Source organism: Canis lupus, chromosome 30, assembly GCF_011100685.1.
Source record: "Canis lupus familiaris isolate Mischka breed German Shepherd chromosome 30, alternate assembly UU_Cfam_GSD_1.0, whole genome shotgun sequence".
Taxonomy (NCBI): Eukaryota; Metazoa; Chordata; class Mammalia; order Carnivora; family Canidae; genus Canis; species Canis lupus.
Window position 1 is genome coordinate 27,490,070 of NC_049251.1, and position 22,533 is coordinate 27,512,602.

General features: G+C 45.4%; 1 protein-coding gene across 3 annotated transcripts in view; it reads left to right on the forward strand.

The window, feature by feature from the left end:
- TLN2 (talin 2) overlaps positions 1-22,533 on the forward strand; it is a 428,409-nt gene that overhangs the window by 55,871 nt on the left and 350,005 nt on the right. For all 3 annotated transcript variants that reach the window (XM_038580605.1, XM_038580602.1, XM_038580603.1), the window contains exon 2: positions 16,440-16,529. The gene's annotated coding sequence lies outside the window, so the exon portion shown is untranslated. The remainder of the gene's footprint in view (positions 1-16,439; positions 16,530-22,533) is intronic.

A 22,533-nucleotide genomic window follows, 5' to 3' on the forward strand; every position in this document is an offset into this window, starting at 1 on the left:
GACTGGGACCCACTGTGAACTGATGGTGTGGGATTTTTTTATTTCACTTGTACGACTTGACTAGTGCCAGGTTGGATGTTGGTTGGTAACTTCAAAAAAGGTAAATCTCTACCTCTTACTTCTTGCCTCCACTCTTCAGCCTCTGCAGTTAACACTGCAGGAGAATACCTGCCCGGAAGGCCTCCAGCAACCCATTAGTGGCCAAATCTCACTGCTTAATCTCCGGCTGCCCTGCAGGTTTTGCTGTTCATCCTTTTAACACCCTCTCCGTTTTGCCTCTAGAACACCTAACTCCTGTGACCTGCCTTTTTCTGGGACCTTTCCTTCTTGGCCATCATGCTTGTCTCCTGCATGTGTCTGCAATTCCCCAGGCTCTGTCCTCCAAGCCACCTCTCTTCCTCTCCCTGCTCCCTGTGCCGAGGGCTTTACCCCAGGTTCATGGGGATCCTTGTTGACTAACTGCTCTTTGGCAAGCTCCCGGAGCCATACCACTGTCACCAACCCAGCTCCTGGAAGTTAGGGTTCTGCAATTGTGAACCTCTGAGATGCAAAGAACTGAAGATAGTTCCACAAATATCTAAGTAAACACCCTCTGGATATAAGCTCCAAGGGAGACCAGTAATAGCCTGGGATCATCTATTCCATATCTGCTTCCCCTCCAGCCTTCTGTTTCCAAGAGCCTCTTCCCTTGAAAACTCTGAATGAGCTCTAAATATCCGGGAAGGCTGACACCCTACTGTCCTTTTTGGTAACTTGAAATTGACAACATTCTAGAGCATCATACTTCCTAGCCATGTGATGAGAGGCCAATGAGCATCTGCTGGATTTCCAGAGCTGCAGTGGGAACAGCTTCTACCACACAGGGGGCAGATGTGCTCCTGAGTGGATCCTCCCCACGGCTTAGAATGTGGGGCTGGGCCCCAGGGATTTGAGTGTTCTCTGGGTCCACATCTTGCATAGGCGACTTTGAATTTGACACCTCTGTCACATAGCCAGTGCCTGGAAACCCTGAAACTATTCCTGGTATTCATAATTCACATCGGGTAGGCTTAGGTGGTATTTATAGCACTCCCCAAGACAAGTTACTGCCAGAGGAGGTAGTGACACTTATCAGGTGCAGCGTAGGAGACACAAGGCTGAATACATGCTTTTTCTGGCTAATTTTAGATTCCCAGTGGTTGGGGATGGGAACAAGGGCTTATCACATAGTCCGTATGCTTTGAGGCTCTGATTGCCCTGAGAGACTGGAGGTCCAGATACTTGTGGCCATTTCTGTTCCTAGGGCTTGCTGTCTTTTCTGTGTGTGCCTCCCTGTTCAGGTTCTCCCTGGCTCTGCCCTTTCTTGCTCTGCTACAGGGAAGTATGTGTACGGGGCTTGATGGGCTAGCATTAGGCCACAAAACTGTGGGATGGGGACTCGGAGTGGGACAGAAGTTTAACCAGTAGGACATTGTGCCTTATAAACTGTTGTACAACCTGTGAATGTTGGATAAACTGTTGAGCTTGCCTATGTACCGTAGTGTGTAGTAAAGGGGATCTCCTTGTTTCCTGGAGATTTTTGAGCTGCCTATACTTTTAAGGCAGAAGCGCGTGGCTGCAGAGGTGCTGGACCCCGTCTTCCTTGGGGGTCAGCCCTTGATGGCAGAAGAGCCTCTTCAAATGAACTGCCTCTATGGGGGCTGTGGCTCCAACACAGGGAGAGATTTTGCTGCGAGCAAGGTGTACCAGAATATGGAGGGTCAGGAGGCCGCCTGGTGTGTGTTGGTGCTTTCTACCATCCGTCCCTCTGTTACAAAGTCCTGACAAGCTGAGCTCCTTGACAGGCCAAGTGCTTTCGTGAATGTTTGTGTGGACCAGCTGCCAGGTGGAGGAACCCAGGGAGAGTGGCCAAGTTTCGTTTTGCCTCCTCCCCTGCTTTCTATAGGTGGGCCTCTTGTTTGCCATCTCCCGCTTTGGGCACCCAGGACAGATTTTTCTGGGGTAGTTTTCTTTTGTGTGGCTTGTAATGACTTGAGCTACCTGTCTTGGTATAAATAAATAGCCATAACTTGGAAGCAGGTCTGTGAGAAAAAGCTGGGGGGTTGGGGGAACCCCTCTCCTCAAAGGATGGCGATGGGACAGTCAGATCTGATTCACTCTTCCTCACCAACAGTTGTTGGGCCTTGGCTTTCCCTCCTTGGGATTTGGAGAGATTCAGAGGAGGGAACAATGGAACCTTTATTGGCTGCCGGCTCCCAGAGCAGCCCCTGCTGTGGCCGTGCTGGCATCGCCCTCGGAGCAAGGGCTTGCGTAGGGATGGTGAGTGGGGACAAAGCTTGCTTTTGTGCCCGGGCCTTTCTCCGGTTTCTCTGCGCTCTGAGAATCAGGCAGTGTCCTCTTCCCGCCTCTCCCCTGATTCCTTGAGATGGGTGTTGGAAACGGTAAGTTCGCAGTCTTTCAGGTTGGGGTCCTTCTGTGCTTGTCATTTCTCCTTGTGGGTTGGGTATAATGAGAAGGGACACATTGGTTGTCAAGAGACGTGTCTGGTTGGTCCTGGTTTTTCTCTACCACTTGTGGGATGCCTCTGAAACCTCTGGGGGGGAAGGGTTGTACACGGTTAAGTGTGGGGTTGAGGGGCGCCTGGGTAGCTCAGTTGGTTAAGCATCTGACTCTTGATTTTTGGCTCAGCTCATAATCTCAGGGCCCTGGGATCGAGCCCCATGTTGGGCTCTGTGATCAGTGGGAAGTCTACTGAAGATTCTCCCTCTCCCTCTGCCAAATGCCCCTTCTGTGCCCCCCTGCCTGTGTTCTCTCTCTCCAATCTTAAAAAAAAAAAGAAAAAAAAAAAAAAAGACATGGGATTGATGGAGAGTTGATTGGTCCTCTCAGGCATCCAGACCTGCTCAGCCTGGGGCATTTCTTCTTTCTTGTTCTCTTCTCTCCTGCCCCCTTGCCTGGTGACAGGGGATGTGATGAGAGGCTATGGTGGCTAAACCACTAAAGAAGAGTCTAACTCAAATGGTCACCTGGCACAGCTACTTTGGCAAGCATTGGGTCTGGCTTCAAAAAAACAAAACAGTTTAATTGCTCTTTCTACCTTACAGGGCAGAAAAATAATAGGATAACAAAATATGAATGTGTGCTATTCAAAAAAGGCAAAGTATTTTTTTAAATCAGTAACTTGACCTTCCCAGTATTCCTTAAGCCTTGACTCTTGTTTGAAATTGATTTGCCTCAGAGGGACCTCTTTTAGAGTTTGTTAGAAGCTCTGATGGAGATTGCTGGCCCACGAGTGGCCTGGTCAGCACAGAAAAGGGAAAATACAAGTGTTGGCTAGACCCTCTCTGGGTTAATGAAGTAAGGGCATAGGATACTTTGCTTGGTGGGAGTCAGGAAGGAGAGCTGATGCGTATTGTTAAGACTAAATCACGGAAGGAGCACTGTTGAGTATGGTTTCACAGAAGGCCTCGGGAGAGAGCCAGGTGGCAGGTACTGCTGGTGGGCTCTGTGCCGTCCACAGCAGATCCTCCCTTGGCTTCTCTCTCCTGAGAGGTCTGTGGGCGGTCCAGTTAAGGGAAGCCATGGAGTTGGCTGGTTGCTCCATGTGTTAGGGGTGTCTGCTTTAGAATCTACCCCTGCCAGTGTCTTCCAGGTGTTGAGCCAGTGACTCTCCTTCCTGGGACCCTGTGGGTGGAGCTTCCTAGTCTGGGCTTTTGCAGGCATGGATGTTGGAGAGGTAGCACACCTTAGGGATACAGGAAAGTCTGCTGAGCCACAGGGGCTGCTGTTTTTTAGGAGGAGGGTGGGGTAGTGCTGTAGGCTGAATAATGAGAGAGTGGGAGGGAATGGCCTTGAGCTGGGGGTGTGGCTCCTGCCAGCTGGTCTTGGCCTCCCTGGTAGGACTGTAAAACACAAAGCTAGCTTGGTGCAAGGCTTCGGTGGGAATGGGAACCACATGGAGGCTGCAGGCTGGACTGCATCCTCTGGTTTCTCTTTCCCCTTTGCATTGCTTTGTGTCTCATCTTTAATTGAAATGCCCTTGTTAGGAAATCTAGCTCTGGTGAAAAGCTATCCTGACCGCAGAGCAGCCACCCCCAGAGTAGGGAGGAGGATGTGGAAGGAGACACTAAAACAACTTGAGACTCCCAAGAATTGCCTTTTTGTTGTACAGTTGGGCTGTTGGCTGTGGCCATGGGCCCTGTGGCTGGTTGGGAGTATTTATTCCCCTTCAGAATAGGGGTGCCTCTTGCCTCTCCCCCAGCCCCGTAGCTCTGGTAACCCTTTTCTGTATTTCCATTGATGTTTTTGTATCCTCTTAACAGCCTCCAATGTTAAGTGAGTAAAAAAGATAAGACTCTGCTAATATTTAATAAACTACTTAAAACTGTCCCTCTTAGAAACCGGGCTAAAGCCACCTATTGACTTCCCTTCTTTCTGACCCCGCCTCTGGTGGCTGAGGGATAATGAGATGCTCACTGGTGTGTCCCTCTGAATCCTTTCTTTCCTTCATCTCCTCTTTCCTTCCGAACAAATCACAGCTCTCTTTTTTCAGATATGGATGCTGAGAACTAGTGCTAGTGATTGACCAATCCTGTGAGTATAGGCAGTGGCCTTCCTGGGATTTTCCTGCCATTGCGTTCCAGCACTCAGTGCTTCTCCTGGTTGACATGCAACCCGTAGTGGCTAAACAAGAAGTGTTGAACATCTCAATATCTGTCTTCTGAGTTCTTAGAACAATTCTTCATTTCCTGATACTACTTTCCTTGTAAATGTGTAACTATACAGAAAGTAAAGTTAACTTCATGGAGTTTTGTGATCAGGAAGTTAGTTACATTTCATCCTTTGGTCAGTGTGATTGTACTTAAGTTCAAGTTCTCTGACTTGAAAGATGTGTTTAGCTGCAAGCATTCCTCAGTCTACGAGGGAACCCAGATACTTGGCTGTGAGTAAACAATTAGAAACTGGGTATTGTGGAGGATCACTTTTATTCTTGTTAGCAGCCAAATATCAGGCATTCTTGGAAGGTCTGATGAAATGCTCATTTTAAATGCAAATTGTTTGCACAGTTAGAAGGAAAATGGAATCATTCTGGCTCCCAGCACTCAGCATTTTTGCCATTCCTTCTGATGGCTGAGGGGAGGGCTTGTGACTAAGTCCTTCAGCATTTTTATTATGATTTCGGATTTGTGTTTGCTGAGAGGAAGCCTTGCTCTGGAACATTAACCTTCTTTTGCCATCGTGGTGTTTGTACTGGTCTCGCTCTCCCCCTCCACAATCTCTGGATTACCTTTCTCATTTGGTTTATGGATGTTGGATGTACTAGGAAATTCATAGTGGTGTTTGTTCTTTTGTTCAAGGTGAATGAAATGTGTTCAACACTTTGGCTCCTGGGCTGTGTGTCTTTTAGTCTTACAAGTTTGGCTTCCCTCTTGTTTCTTCTTCTGGATGCCTTCTCCCATTTTTCCGGTTAGCCTACTACTCTGTCCTCACTTGAGATCTGGAGAACCCTTGGCCTTGTGCATATTGGAGGCAGGAGGATGCCTATGCAGCATGGCTTGGTGGATGGTTCATTGTCCTGGACTGTGTGAAGAACACATGCACAGTGCTGAGCTTTGGGAGTCCGTTAAAGATGTTAATCTTCTCCCCACATCAGACAGGTTAAATTCCTTTTTCTGAAAGGGAGACTTTTACTTGCAAAACAACTTCTGTGTTCTTGAGTTCCAGAAGCCATTGGGCTTCTATATGGAGAGGCCCAGCCTCTGAGATAATTCCATGGGAGGTGTGTGCCTTCAGCTAGAGCCAGTGGACAGCTTTCGGGAATGACAAGGTAGTAGCATGTTTTCTCCATCCATAAAACAGTGACTTGATACTGAGTCTACTTCCTAAGCTGGGGTGGCAGGCTGATTTGTGGTTGCTAAGAATTATGAAAATGCAAAAACCATATACATCATTGAGTGCAGTTGCACCCCATGTGATTTCTTTTTAATTTTATTGCAAAGCTGTCTCACTTTGTTGCTTACACATTTTTGCAAAGCAGAAGATAGAATGTGAAATGCAGTTTCCATATTAGTCCTCAGTTTGTTGACTGCAACGAATCATTTTTATTTTTTATTTTTTATTTATATTTTTTTTCATTTTTAGAATTAGAAGGAGCTCTTCAGGTCCAGGAGCTCTCTGCTTTTCATTTCTGTGAACTGGGAGATCACCAGGGACATTTTTTGGTGGGTGGTGATAAAGAGAAGCCAGTTGTTTTAAACAGCATTGCTCCTCCTCTCAGTGGAAGTGAGATAGGGCTGAGAGAAGACTGGTGGGGAAATGTCCCTGATCAAAGGTTATACAGTAAGAGACAGTGAATAGCTCCAGGCTTGAACTGCCATACTTACTGGAAGGCTTTGAGAAGTAATAGTTGAATCCAGTTTAGAAGTTGCAAAATCTGGGATCCCTGGGTGGCTCAGCAGTTTGGTGCCTGCCTTTGGCCCAGGGCGCGATCCTGGAGTCCCGGGATTGAGTCCCACGTCGGGCTCCCAGCATGGAGCTTGCTTCTCCTTCCTCCTGTGTCTCTGCCTCTCTCTCTCTCTCTGTCTATCATAAATAAATAAATCTTAAAAAAAAAAAAAGTTGCAAAATCTCTGCAATGTGCCAACATTGTCATTGTTGAGTCACCATGAACTGGAGACCTAGGAATTCAGGTGCTATGTCCAGACCAAGCAGCCTACTAGGGGAAGAATTAGGACTTAGGACTTTTTTTTTTTTAATTTATTATTTATGATAGTCACACACACACACACACACACACACACACAGAGAGAGAGAGAGAGAGAGAGAGAGAGAGAGAGAGGCAGAGACACAGGCAGAGGGAGAAGCAGGCTCCATGCACCGGGAGCCTGACGTGGGATTCGATCCCGGGTCTCCAGGATTGCGCCCTGGGCCAAAGGCAGGCGCCAAACCACTGCGCCACCCAGGGATCCCAGGACTTAGGACTTTGCCCAAGTATTTTTCCTGCTTCCTGTATTTGAATAAGGGTTCTGAGCTTCCATGCCATTGGCATTTGTGTTGGGTGATTCTGTTGTGGAGGCTAGGCTGCCTTGTGTGTCCTAGAACGTTTAGCACCATGGCCTCTACCCACTAGATGCCAGTAGCATACATTGCTGCCCTCCCCTCCCTGGCCCCCCAGTTCGGTTGTGACAGCCAAAAAATGTCTCCAGACATTGCCAAATATCCCCCATTGATGGAGAATTCTTCCTGGTTGAAAGCAGTGTTTTAGTTGTAGATGATGACCCTGGGAATTCATAAACACAACTCTTAGATAGCTTGAACCCCATCCTTTTTTGCTTGGAAATGTGAAATACACAGCTAAAATACTGTTTACTAGGGCTCTTACAGTAGATAAAACTGACTCAAAGGCCATTTACAGGAAAGTGATAAACATAGTTCTGAACTGAAATGCATTGTGTTTGGGATGACCGCTTGCCCTCAAGCAGATTTGATTGTGGTTTTCTCTTCAGGTTTTGGATTTGAAGGACTTGTCTTTACTAAGCAGCCTATACTTTTGATTGGAGCTAATGGTTGTGCTTAGGAAAATGTGTATAGTGAGTAGGGGAGAAAGCAAAATGCTCTGAGGCCAAGAAGATTTTGGCAATCTGAAGATGGTGATGGATTGGTCTCCCACTTTGCAGACCTTGGGGGTAAGCTTGGAAGAGTGCCCTTAACAACCTTAACTTCTCTAAATAGAGAGCAGGTGTGAGGGGCAGATGTTGAAGTAGACCATGGCTTTATGAAGTTAGGAGTTGCTGTGAATCAATAGATGCAAAGAGCTAGAGAGCCCATTGAAAGCCCAGAGACTTGGGTACTATACCTGGGGTCTACCTTCCACTTTTTTGGTCAAGATGCCGAACAATTGGGCAGTAGGTTCCTCAGCCTTAAAAGGAATGGCAGAGTCAAGATTCCTGCTTCCTGGAGTGCCTGGGTGGCTCAGTTCGTTAGGCATCTGCCTTCAGCTCAGGTCATGACCCAGAGTCCTGGAATCAAGCCCTTCATTGGGCTCCCTGTTAAGTGAGAAGCCTGCTTCTCCCTCTTTCACTCTCCTTGGTTTTGTGTGTGTGTGTGTGTGTGTGTGTGTGCACGCACGCGCGCGCATGCTTATAGGCTTGCAGGCAGCCTGCGCACGGGCAGGCTTGCTCTCTGTCAAATCTTAAAAAAAAAAAAAAAAAAAAAAAATTGCTGCTTCCTGGATGGGGGTGAACTTCTGAGTGGTGAAGCAGAGTATATGAGACCACAGAATAAACCTAAGACTCTACTAGAGCCCTTGTTTTGCTCAGGAAACTTGGAAGAAGCAAGGAACAAGGTTACTTTTGAATGAAAGCAAGCATGCACTATTGAATGAGTGCAAAATTTTCACAATCTGAATTTAAGATGGATCATTGAACTTAATAAATGAAGGCAATTTCATGCTTATTGTGAGTCCCTTCTCAATGCCAGGTGATCCCCCTCCCCCTCCTGTTTTGGTGAAATTCTGGCAGAGTTTGCTAAGTCATGGGCCCAGGAATCTCCAAAATTACTTTTGCATCTAAAATTTCTAGAGGGAACAAAAGAAATCTTTGGTGTAGAATCCGGGATAAGTTCACATGCTCAACAACAGAGGACTTTAGGGAAAAGGGGACCATGATAATAAAGGTTGTCTCTAACCTTAAGAATTCAGGTACTTCAAAGTTGTTGACTTTCCTATGTTTTGGCTTAATGGAAAAGCTTTTTGGTTTGCATTTTGGAGTGTGAACCTGTAACCAACACTGCAAAGGGGATGGACCTAGTGCTGTTGTGGGACGCTGAGGATTTAAACACATTACCTGAAAGTTGACCTAATCTACAAAATGTGCCAGAAGAGATAGCCTGCTGTTATAAGCATATTTGAAATGCCTCTAACTGAATGGTGACAACAGGTTTGGCCTGTGGAGTCAAAGTCAAAAATTAAAACTACTGACTGGGGGAATTACCTAGCTAGGGGAAGTTAGAAGAGTAAGACACTCCATTCAGTCAATTTTTGTTTCTGAAGTTATTTAATGTTACAAAGGAGGCTTTTTCTTTTCTTTTCTTTTTTCTTTTCTTTTCTTTTCTTTTCTTTCTTTTCTTTTCTTTTTTTTTTTTTTTTTTTTTTTTTTTTTTTTTTTATGTTGATGTTCGTGACCATTCTTTAGAAATTTAACGTCAAAGGCTTCAGACAGAGCCCACATCCCCAAGCTGTTGGGTTTCTGGAGAGCAATAAGGCGGCTGCCTGGCAGACACCAAGGAATGAAGAACACCTACGAATAAAGCAGTTGTTGAGTAAAACTGCTCCTGTAACCATTTGTCAGCATTACCTTATGTGAGGCAACTCTACTTATATGACGTAATAAAGATAATTTATAATGTCTTCATGAAGGCAGGAGTGGGTGGTAGTGGGGTTTTTCTTTGTCTTGTCTTGGCATGTAATTGAAACAGCCTGGATCAAATGAGAAACACTTGTGTTCGGTGGGGGAAAAGATTCCAGAGGCTTCTTGACCGGGATCCTACATTGCTTCCTTATTTTACTTGGAGCATGTAAGCAGACTTCTCATCTGGGATGAGCATGAACAACATTGCCATTTCTGTCTGTTCATAACTAAATGCATTTTAGGACCAAGGGAACGGTCTAAATTCGAGACCCATGTGACACACCCAGTGAATCAGAAGAACTGTGGAGGTTGAGCTGTCTCAAGAAATCCATGACTACGGAGGGAATTTATAAATGCCATTGGTTTAACAATGCTACTTACCCAGGAGCTGGGTCCTTCGTAAAGAAGTGTGCCTGTGCATTCCAAAGTCACATGCTTTCTCAGTACGTCCCAGAGGAACATGGGGACAGGGTTTGCAGAAGTGCTGTTGTTCAGCCCTTGGGGAAATAGAGCCTGAACAGGATGGACTGATGGGATTGAATACTTGTGTTGGTGTAGAGGGGGGTAGGGGGAGAGGAATCTAAACAAACAAATATCCTCTTGTTCAGATTGTCAGCATGCTTGGTTTGATTCTAAAATTGGCTCCCTGAGATCCACCCATAAGAACCCTTGAAACACTAAGGCATAGTCCTTTCATAAGCATCTGAGTCCTCACTGTTGGCCAAGATTTATGTTGGATGCTTTTAGAGTACAGAGGTAAAGGTGGTGGCATCCTGACCTGCCAGGAACTCACTCAGGGAGGTGAAAGGCACACAGAAGCTAGCTGTCCAGTGTAAGATCTCCCACAGTGAGACAGAAGCCTAGGACATGAAGGGGAAGGAAAGACTAGTTTTGATGGGGAGCATCAGAAGGGTTCTTGTAGAGGCTAGGGGTGGGGAATGTGAGCTGGATTTTGGGGGGGAAGGTAGATTTATATCCAGTGATTCTGGTTGGGCTTTCCTGGACAGAGGGACTTGGGCCTAGCCCCCAAAGTGGGTGAGTGGAAGGAGGACGTGGTCGGATGGGGAGGATTCCAGATATACTCTAGAGACTGTTTTGTGGTTCATGGAGGTGTGTCTATGTGTGTCTATGGGAAGGGCCTGAGTCCAGGGAAATCAGGTAGGAGTTTGTGCAGGATCTTCTATCCCAGGGTGAGAAAATTGAACTGTATCCTGAATGTGGTGGGGAACATACTCAGGGGAGAAGGGAGAAAGGAGGTCGAAAAGGCAACGCTACAGGCAGACCAAAGGTACAGGAAAGAAGAAAATGAACACCTTCGAGTGTACATTTGGGTCTTTCTTCTGCTGTCAGACTGATTTTGGGGAAAGCCAGGCTGCTCACATAGGCTGGACTTTTGGGAAGACAGGACTGTTGGATTTTTTTTCTTGTATCTTTATTACAGTTGTAAGTTTTCAAACCTGAATGTGGAATCACCAAGTTAAACTGTACTCAGAAGAGGTCCAGTCCTATTCTTTTTCCTCCCAAACTCTTATTCTTCTTGTCTGCGAAGTCCTCCATACAGAATCCTTGCTCCCTCTTTTTACTATTCCCTCGCTCTGAGCTTGACTGGGTGCACCATGTACGGTGCTAGGGATGCTTCTAGGAAAGGGCAGTCCTTATTCTATGGGAACTCCAGGTGAGACAGGAAAGAAGCAGGGGTTCTGGAACAGTATGAAGGGTGCCCTGGTGGGGATTTCCCAAAACCTGCACAAGAAATTACAGGAGAGTGTATGAAGGGGGTGCTGGTTGGGATGGAGTGCTGGAGAAGACCACCAGCTGTGGGAGATGATGCAGATTGTGGCTTATTTAAAAAATCTTTTTTACTTTTACATGGGGCCTAAAGTTTCCTTCTAATAGCTTAGCCTTGGAGTATGGCCAGTGTTTTGGGGCTTTTTGGGGGTCATTTTTTTAATCCCTCAACCACTACCCCAGCCCTAGATTGGGGCAGAACATAGGCTGTTGTGTTGTGGGAGTTATTCTAAGGATCATAATCCATATATGTCAAGTATTGCCTATGGAATAAATTGTCCTGGAATTACTTTGCTATTTTAAAAATGTATGTAGGAGATAGTGGGATTAATTAAAAATTTATTTTAGAGCATTTTTGCCTTACTCTTCTATCTCCAAGGATACCAGAAGTACAGCTTTGTGTGTGTGTGTGTACGCACGCGTGTGTGTGCATTTGCAAGGAAGAATCTTCAAAACTTTTTAACCTTAAAAGGAACTACTGCCTTCTAGCACTGAGCACAGTGCCTGTCCTCTGGGTGGGTCATAAAAGGGACAAACACGAGGGCTATAGGAACAGAGCTACGTTCATGCATCCTACCCACCCCTTGGGGACTCTGTACCATCCCATCAGCTGGGGCATGTAGGGAGAGGCACCATGTGGCCTTTTCCTGCTTGTGTTCTTGAAGGCATGTGGAAATCACTAGGAATAACAGTTGATCCCAGTCCGATGCCCTTGCAGAAATGCAGGGCTGTCATTGGAGGGTCTACTTGCAGTCCTGGCCCAGGCCTTGATTTAAAGGAACTAGTTGTTAGATGTAGTGACTAACCCCAGGGTCATGCTCCTTACCGTGAATGTCAGCCCCCCTCTTGGCTGAGGAGGCTTGTCCGCAGATTGTCTGGGTTAAACATCAAAAAGCTACCTCTGGATCTGTTTCCTGGTTTGGCTATACTCCCACATGGGTCCCATTGGGTGGAAACAGTGACTGTGCCTGTAAGTGAGCCCTCTGAATTTGAGAAGGATCCCACTTTACAGTCTCAGTGGGAAAGGGCCATGAGATCATTTTGTTCCCTTGTTAGTTGCTGAAACCCTTTGTCCTTCTGGAATTGGCTGGCCTTTACTTTTCCTGAACTCTCAGCAATGGTTTCCCTGGAAGCTATTGTTTTGAATCCATCAAGAAGAATGTTGGGCTTGTATGGATGTGTGTCCACACACACATACACAGATTCGCATCTATGCATATGCATACACAGGAAAGATATGCCTGTCTTGTGTTCGAGAGATGGCAGGTACCAGTGGAATGTTTTACTTTGAAGAAAGTGACCTATTAAAGAGTGAGTTCTGTAGTCTTTGGCTTTTGCTTTGCTTTTTAAAACTACAGATGCGAGGGATCCCTGGGTGGCTCAGTGGTTTAACGCTTGCCTTCGGCCCAGGGTGTGATCCTGGAGCCTGAGATCGAGTCCCACACCGGGCCCCCTGCATGGAGCCTGCTTCTCCCTCTGCCTGTATCTCTGCCCCACCCCCCTCTCTGTCTCTCATGAATAAATAAATAAAGTCTTAAAAAAAAAAACAAACTACAGATGTGAGTGAGAAGAGATTCCTAATGGGGGTGAGAGACTACAGCACTTCCTTTATTAAACGCGAGCTACAGTGCCATCTGCCCAGGGTATATGTTCAGGTGGTCCAAAACTAGTTAAAATGTTGGATGTCACAATGCCAATGTTTGGCTATTTTTATTTTTTTAAGATTTTATTTATTCATGAGAGACACACACACACAGAGAGAGAGAGAGAGAGAGAGAGAGAGAGAGAGAGAGGCAGAGACACAGGCAGAGGGAGAAGCAGGCTTCTAGCAGGGAGCCCAACGTGGGACTCGATCCCGCGTTCCAGGATCGTGCCCTGGGCCCAAGGCAGGTGCTAAACCTCTGAGCCACCCAGGGATCCCCAATGTTTGGCTATTATAACCAAAAAATAAAAGTGACAGCTTTATCTGCTGGGGAGATGACAAAACAGGGCTCGTTTCTGAATTGCATGCTCTCCTTATTTGGCCAAGATGATATTGGTGTGTCGGAAGGGCTAGGATTTGAGACCCCGCTGTTCATGTCTCCAAACCCTTGATCTATTTTTGTAATGAGTGGGTGACTTGACCACTTCTTGAATGAGCAGAATTCTCCCGAGGAAGGTAATAAATTGACGAGACACCTGGAGAACACGTAAGAACCCTGGCCTTTGTATCCAGCTGAGGAGGGAGTAGTCAAGTGTTCCTCTAAACTTGCCCACACCTCTGGGCCTTCACTCCCTTCTCAGCTGGAGCTGGTTCATGGTGACAGAATGTGCCACGGGAAATTGGCTTGCAGAGCCTAAAAGAGGAAAGACCACTGGGCTTGCAGAAACCCAACACCAAGCTTTTCCCAGAGTGACAGGCAGCACTGGAGGTCAGCGTGGCCTCAGCCCCAGAGCTCAGGACTGTCCCAGGGCGTGGACATTTAAAAATGAAAATGTATTTATAGACGGTGTCCCCGGGGCCAGAATTTTAACTGTTCCTGTGTGAGCCCCACCCTTTCACAAGAACAGACCTCATTTCACAGGCTTACTGGCCTGTCTCAAATGGGGGCTGGAAGTCCTTGTCGTTGACCTGACCCCAACTCCCCTACCCCCCAAAAAGAAAAAAGGAAAAATTGCTTTGTGACCTACACATAGAAGAGCACATAAAATGTCGAGGTACAACTTGAAGAGTAAAATGAACATCTGTGAAGCCAACAACCAGGTTAAGAAATCAATGTTACAAATATAGACCAGGATCCCCTATCACCTCAGATGTGACAAGTGTCTTAACTTTTTATTTTGACCTATTTGCTTTCTTTACTGTTAGTACCTATATATGCATTCCTAAATAATGTGTATTTCTGTTCCCTGATGTTCATTCTTGGTTTTGAAAACTCAACCACCAAATCAATCAGGAACATAGCTTTTGGGAAGCTTCCAGGTGAAACTGCTCGGCAAAGCATCCCCAGAGGAGCAGAGCCTCTGAGTGTTGGGAGCATTGCTCGCTGTGGGTCTTTCTCCACGAAAGTGCTACTAGAAACCAACTTCCTCAGTTGTCCCTGCTCTCGTGTATTTCTTTGTAAGTGGGGTTGTCATTCACACCCCGGTTTACAAAGGAGTGGTAGAAAGTTCGGAGAATTATAAAACATTTTAATTCAGCAGGGGTCCTCAGCTAGATGTACATAGAGCAACTTATGAACTCTTTGAAACTGTGTGCATTATCCTCCCTCGGGTGAAAGAGTCCGTGATCCTTCTAGAGAAGTTTGTGGATTCTCCTCCTCTGTAAGGATCAGGAATAATGTAGCAATTGCGTTAGGTTTGTGTTTTTTGTTTTTTAAATGGATGCTGGAGCTGTTGAAGATTCTTGAAATATATTGGGTTGGCTTGTGTGTCTACATTGACTTTTTACATCTGAGCGTGCCTGAGTGTTGAAAGGAAAATGAGCGGTTCGTTATACCGTGGATTGTCCAGGGGTGGAATTCTTGAGCATGCTGCCGGTGGCCTTGCAGGCCTTACATTCTCTCTGAAACCTGCATCTCTTTTTCTTGACCCAGAGTAACTAACTAGAATGCCAAAATGGGGGAAAAATTGGGATGGTTGCTGTAGTTTCAAAACAAATGACCTCACTGCCTAAGTTCCAATTGATGCAAGAGAAACCCTAACTTTTGCCTTATAAATAATGGACTCTGGGGAAATACATCCAAAATACCCATTTAGTGAGGGTGGGGGCACATGTATCACTGCTCAAGCTCACTCCCTAGAAACAGAATACAACTATTGTTATTACCAACTTCCTAGTTATTTCCTTAAGAGATACGGCAATTTAAACTTACAATGACTGACATTCACGTCTTCAAAGTAGAGGGGGTAATTAGGCTTTTGTGAGCTAACTTGTGTGAGGTACTTTCAGCTTTGTTTCAGCACCTTAGCTGAGGGACACAGGAGTTTTACTCCATTCATTTTCTTTTTTATGGACGAGTTGACTCCTGGTCTGCAAAGTTAGGTGTGATGTGTCCATGTATGCATTGACTTGTCAGGGTCGGCTGGAACTAAAACCCCAGGGAAAGAGCTATTTAGATGATTACGGTTTAATATATAATTAGATGAAGGTTGATTTTTAAAAATGTAATCAGGAGACTCATTTCCTAGAGAATTAGCATTTTGATCATATTTTGACAAAATGACCATTGGCAACAGTCTTAGCCCACCCATTTTTGAAATGCCCTGCTTAGGGCAGTCTGGGTGGCTCAGTGGTTTAAGCGCCTGCCTTTGGCCCAGGGCATGATCCTGGAGTCCTGGGATCGAGTCCCATGTCAGGCTCCCTGCATGGAGCCTGCTTCTCCCTCTGCCTGTGTCTCTGTCTCTCTCTCTCTCTGTGTCTATCATGAATAAATAAATAAAATCTTAAAAAAAAAAAAAAAAAAAGCCCTGCTTAGAGTCTCAGCATTTCCTGGGTGGTTTCTGGTCTCTTGGGTCTGTAAACCTGATGGTATGGGAAAAGAGCTTTGGATTTGGCCTTGTGTTCCTTATGTCTCATAAATTGAGACTTTTTAGGTGTTAAGTTTTTTGTTTTTTTTTTTAAACCAAGTTTTTAGACTTCTCCTACTCCAGTGTGAAAGCTTTTAAGTTTTGTTTTTGAAGAAAACCAGGAGTTTCACTTTGGCTGTTGGAAGTCTTTAGGGAGTATGGGGGGAGAATTTAGGGGAGGGGTTAACATTTGGAAATGCAGGCTGCTCTGTCTGGTTTCATCCATTAAGAGCCAGACAGAGTAAGAGTAACATTTAGAAACTGAGTTTTATTAAGGAAAGTAATTTACAGGTAAATTTAAGCTTTATAGACTTGGGTCTGCAATTCCATTCCTAGGGTTACCATTACTTGCTGCTAATTTTGGGCAAGGCAGCTCCTCTCTGAGTCTTGATTTTTTTCCTCCTCTGTAAAGACAGGAAGGGTCCAGTGACCTCCAAGGACTCTGGACAGTCATCTGCCAGGGCCCCCCATATTGGGGGGATTTGCAGAGAGGCTGCTTTAGAGCTGCTGGAGGTAGAATGGTGCCCCTCCTGAGACTGAGGGCAGAGCAGTTACCAGCTGTACAACTGCACAGTGCCTGAAGACCACTTGCCTCAGGTTTTCCTTTTGTAACCACTTTCTCATCTGAACCCCTGTCCTTCAGTGTTGGGAGAATATTGTGCACCCACTAACGTGGTCATCTGCGTTGACACATGTCCTTTGTCTCCTCTTTGCCAGCGCACTGCTGTAGGGTAACACCTGGATTGGGTTCCCAGACCCTTGGATGTCTTGCTGCCCACAAATTCCTGGATCAACTTGTTGAAAACTGTGAGTAATCTCCATGTTTCTACTTTGCAAGCAACTGTAGATGTGTGGATCTGAGGGCTGGAGGGCTGTGGTCAGTAATCCCAGCATCCAGCCAGATCCGCCTGAGGGACTGCCTTTCTCCCACCCAGCTCCAGGAGCCTTCGAAATGGCAGCTGTGACCACAGACATGACCTTTCTGCCCCCAGCAGTCATAAAGGTAGAGGAGCCTTCTGATTCTGCCTCCTTGGAGCTGTTTTGTTTTACCACCAGCACCAAATATTGATTCTCCATCTTTACTAACCTATAGGAACAGATTCTTTATGGGGGCAAATGCAGGTGCTGTTTCTCTGCCTGACCTCTTCTCCCCTGTGTTCTTCCTCATTCATGTCTTATTCTCGTATTACCCTCCCTTTTATTTATTTATTTATTTATTTTATTTATTTATTTATTTTTATTTATGATAGGCACACAGTGAGAGAGAGAGAGGCAGAGACACAGGCAGAGGGAGAAGCAGGCTCCATGCACCGGGAGCCCGATGTGGGATTCGATCCCGGGTCTCCAGGATCGCGCCCTGGGCCAAAGGCAGGCGCCAAACCGCTGCGCCACCCAGGGATCCCATTACCCTCCCTTTTAGAGAGGCCGTAGCTGACTTATTTAAAGACAACTCCTCCCCACTATTCTCTCTCTCTTTCTTTTAGATCCTTGCCTATGTTTGTCTTGGCACTTAAAAGAGGATTGGTCTCTTCAGTTATTTGATAGACTATACATTCATTCTTGAAACGAATATTTGAGTTTCTCATATGGGCACCAGTGATAAGTTGCTTCTGTTTTCTGCATTTGTTTCCTCAACAGCAAAAGGAGGGAGAGGACTGTCACCTGGCACACGGAGTGGTTGTAGATACGATGCTCTTAGAGTATGATGTGCACATCCCAGCCGCTCGTTGGAGAGCTATCTGAAGTGTCCTTTTTTTTTTTTAATTTATTTTTTATTGGTGTTCAATTTACTAACATACAGAATAACACCCAGTGCCCGTCACCCATTCACTCCCACCCCCTGCACTCCTCCCCTTCTACCACCCCTAGTTCGTTTCCCAGAGTTAGCAGTCTTTACGTTCTGTCTCCCTTTCTGATATTTCCCACACATTTCTTCTCCCTTCCCTTATATTCCCTTTCACTATTATTTATATTCCCCAAATGAATGAGAACATATAATGTTTGTCCTTTTCTACCTGTTTCTGGCTGCATCCCCTCTAGCTGGGCTCTTTTCTTTTGTTTGAGGCCAATTTCTTTGTAGAAATGAACCTCTCGAGGACAGGGATTATGCTTCATCTATCTTTGTATTCCCAGGGCGCAGCTCTCAGCTTTGAGCTCAAAAAACATTTGTTAAATGAGCCCCACAAAGTAATTTTTTCTTCCATTTGCTTATCTAGAGTAACCTATCTGAAGAGCCATGAATTGATAGGCACTGCTGATGAATTCCAGAGCAAACACTAGAGTGGTAACAGTGGTCATATTGGTCTCTGGTAATTAGAAGCCTTCACAAGTAAATACAATGGTAGGCGTTTCCTGGCCTTTTGTGGACTTGAGAAGATCTTCTCTCTGGGGTCTGCAATTATTTGTGGTAATGGGAGAGAGCAAATGGGGCGGAAGACATTGGATAAGTATCTCAAGAAAACATTCTTTCCTCCAACAGGTTTTTATTTCTTAAAATATTTTTTTACTTGACAAAGTTCTAATAGTAATTTACAATCTGTTATTTTAAAAGAAGAGGAGGGGGCAGCCCCGGTGGCGCAGGGGTTTAGCGCTGGTGATCCTGGGGCGTGATCCTGGCGTGATCCTGGAGACCCGGGATCCAGTCCCACATTGGGCTCCCCGCATGGAGCCTGCTTCTCCCTTCTGTCTGTGTCTCAGCGCCCCCCCCCCCCCCCCCCGAGTAAATAAATAAATCTTTAAAAAAAAAAAATAAGAGGAAGGGGAAGATACCTAAACAGGGACCTGCTGATCCTTTGTTTTGATAGTCCTCATATTGGCCACATCTGCCATGGACTGTAGCCTTCTGCGCCTGTGTTGTATTCCAGATTTGAGACTTGTCCTCCTCTTTGTACCAGACTGTACTTTTTTTTTTTTTTTTAATCACAATGTGACAAATCTTAGGATGCTAGGGGACAGAGCTACAGGCTTTTCCTCCCTTCAAATGTAGTATTAAACAGTACTCGGATATTTACTTGCCATCGTTCCTGCCTCAAGACACAGGATCCTGTCATGTCTGCCATTCAGAATTTCCCACCCTAAAGCCAGTGTTGCTTACAGGGCAGTTGGGGTTTGGGGGCGAGCAATTATTTTCCCTGCAGCCTATGGTTAAGCGCCCATAGGTACTCCTATTCTAGCAAACAGATTTTATTTTCTAAATGGAATTTAGAAAAATACCATTTTATTACCTTGTCTGAAATTGTGGATCCATGATGACATCCGATCACCATTCTTGTTTACATTTGGGGTCCTCCAAGGCATATTTCTTTTTATTAAAAAAAGAAAGGCAATGATTTCTGATTAAAGGAATGACTAATTGGGAATCTGCCAGCTTTTACTTCTTTCTCCTTGCAAATAGAGTGCTTACTGGCTTAAAAAACAAATGATATTGTTAGCTCTCTTTGCTTCTTGAGAGAAGAAAAACATTTTTCAAGGTGGTATCAGGAATCTACATAAAATCCTCCTTGTGCTCCTTTGTGGGAAAGCAGTTTAGTTAACAAGAACAATGTTCTGCATAATGCTTTAAAAATGAATGTATTATAGACATTGATTCCATGCTAATAAAAATCTATCCTGTATTTAACAATACAGGATATTTTTTTTTAAAGGATATATTTTTTTAAATTTATATTTTTTTTAAACAATCTTTTTTTTTTTAAAGATTTTTGACATAGAGCACCAATGGGGAAGCTAGAGGGAAAAGGGAGAAGGAGACTCCTCGGTGAGCAGGGAGCCCAATGTGGGGCTCAATCCCAGGACCCCAAGATCACAACCTGAGCCAAAGCCAGATGCTTAACTGACTGAGCCACTCAGGTGCCCCTTGTAAAAAAAAAAAAAAAAAAAAAAAAAAAATTTTTTTTTTATGTGACCTTTCTTTCTCCAGTTGCTGGCTGGGCTTCTTGCCCTCTGTCACCCCATTTACTTATTTACTAGGTAATATTGCAATGAGCATTTTTATAATACATCCTTGAAGACCAGAGAGGCATTGTTATAGGATATCAAGGTCAAAAGATACCTTTTTTTTTTTTTTTTTTTTTTTAGATAGACACCTTTGAAAAATTCACCTTTCAAGAGATGATTTAATTTATATTCCTAATGATTGTGTAGAGGTCCTCATGAACACAGAATGTGGATCCTAAACAATTTTTGTCATTTTGAAAGCTAAATAAATATAAAAAGCCTTCCAAAATATGCCCATGCCAGATCTGGGCATTCATAGGGCTTTGAACAAAGTCTCTAACCAGCTGGGGTTTATCAAGATGTCTTTGCTGATTCTGCAGTTCAGCCTTCAAGGGCTTATTACAGAGGCCCTCTAAGCTTGCCTGGTGTCCCCTCTGATGGTTCCTTTTCTCTGCATCCTACCTGTTCTTGTTTATACCCATTGGTGCTGAGTATTGATAAATGGTCAGGGGTGACTACTTATGCTCCCACATGTTTGAGAGGGAAAATATGGCTCAGGCTGGAGGTTGCTCCTTGCTGCTCACAGTGACCTTGGCTGATTCCTTCCCCTCTGTCCTTGCTCCAGAGGGAAACTCCTTGACATGTTTGCTGTGGCCACCCTGGGAAGCCTCTGTCTGGGGTCTCCTGAGACCCAGAATTACTGACATTTGTTAAAAGCACAGTTTTCCATGGCAAAGTCATGGTCCCACTTTGTCAGGCAGCAGGCATCCGTGGTAGAGCTCCTCTTTAACACAGGTGGATGATGACAAGAAGAGAAGGCTGAGACAATTCCCTGGGGGATGGGTTTTGCTGACTGGGCCACCCTAAAACAGGCTTTTTCCCTTTGTATAGCAGCCGGTTCCCTGTCCATTCCTGCACTTAGACCTCTTTGGGGCCAGCTCCACTTCTTGTGTGCAAGTCCCCGATGTATATATACTCTTGCCTTTAAAAAGTGTTATTCTCTATCTCTAGATGAATCTTCTGGGAGGCTTACTTGGTGGGCTTCTGTTTTGAGTAGATGCAGTGAAGATCATCAAAAGCAATTCTTTGCTCCTAGATCTGCCTTGACCTTGTTCCCTGGGAACTGCTCTCCCTAAGGGTATACATTCTGCCGCTGATAGTAAGTAAGAATGAAGAAGTGGAAGCTCAGTCTGTGCTCTAAGAAAAACATCTTGACAATGGCCACAAGGCTTGGCACCAGCCTTACTAATGAGACTTCATTGTTGTCAGGACAGTAGCTGCCTCCCCCAGATGTTTTGTTCAATAGAAATATTTCCATGATAACAAATGCCCTCAAACGCCCTTTTGAGAGTAGAGGCAATCCGTTAAGTAGCTGCGGCTCTGTAGCCAGAGCGCATCACTGCACCCATGGATTACATTTGGCAGCATGTCGTTTGGCCAGCTGCATGGCTCCCACGAGACGAACGGGTGGTTGAATGGAGAAGATGTTAGGGAAAGTAATGAGGTGGGAGGACAGAGGGCCGGTGACCTCTGTGCTGCAGCTGAATTTCCAGGGCTGGGTTTGAGCTTTGCTGTTTTGAGTTTGCAGGCCAGCTGCTGCTGCTTGGACCTGCAGTGGTGAGGATGACTCAGAAATCTGGAAGGAGGCCATGGTGATTTCACTACAGGATCAGAGGCAGCCCTATAGCCCTCCGGGGTGGGCGTGGTTGCTGGGGGGGAAAGCTTCTGACCGAGGAGTAATTTGGATGCTAGTGCTCTAGGTCACTGGGATCTGTCAATTAGTAACTTGGGACATACTCTATTTTTATTATGGAAAAAAGAACTCTGGTGGCAAAATATTATACAAAACAATAGCAGATGATATCGAGTAAGTTCAGTCTGTTATGGAGGTCATTCATTTGGTGAATTAATTACCTTTAGAAATCCTTTGTTTAAAGGGCCAAGTTTTCCCCCAGGGGTGCCTTGGGGCTTCTGGGAAGTCAAGAGGTAGTTTTTAAGCTACACTAGAATTACATTTCTGAGAAAAGATGAAAGATGAAAACTCGCTCATGTCCAGATGAGGGAATAAGGTCTGGATCAGTTTTCCACTGCTGCTGTCAGAGGACCACACAGACTTAGTGATTTAAGATGTCACTGATAAATTACCAGATTTCTAATCTGCAGAATTATGTGTCTCACTGGGCTAAAATTAAGATGTGGGCACGGCTGTCCTTCTGGGGGCTGTAGGGGAGAATCCATTCCTTTGCCTCTTCTAGCTTCTGCAGGCCACATGCTTTGCTTGGCTGGTGACCTCATTGCTCCAACTTCAAATCCAGCTACGTAATATCTCCCTCTGACCACAGCTGAGAGATGTTCTCTGGAATTTACTGATTCCATTGAGACCATCTGGATAATCCAGGAAACTCACCAGCTCAAGGTCCTCAAGCATATCTGTGAAGCGAAGTCCATTTTGCCATGGAATGTAACATTGTTACAGGCCCTGCAGATGAGGGTATAGACCTCTTTGGGGGGCCTTTCTGTCTTCCACAGGTGTCTGTCACAGGGTCAAACAAATGTGGTTTCTTGGGCTTGCCGGGGAGGTTAGTGGCAGAGGTCGGTTCAAAGACATAGGTGTTCTGATGGGGATCAGGGCCCAAGTCTTGTCCTTCCTGCTGTTTGCTGCACTGTGTGATGCCCTGTGGAGGTGGAATGGTTTCTCTCACAGGCTGTACTGTTCATTACAGCCATTTCGTCCCTAGGTAAGAAGCTGTGGGGCTGAGGAGAACAAAAAGAGCCATCCTTTCCTAATGAGGATAAAAAGGGTAGAAGCATGAGAGTTGGAGGTGGGGGGCTACCGTTTGAGTTCTGCACCGCTTACAGGAGAGAGTAGGGTGTT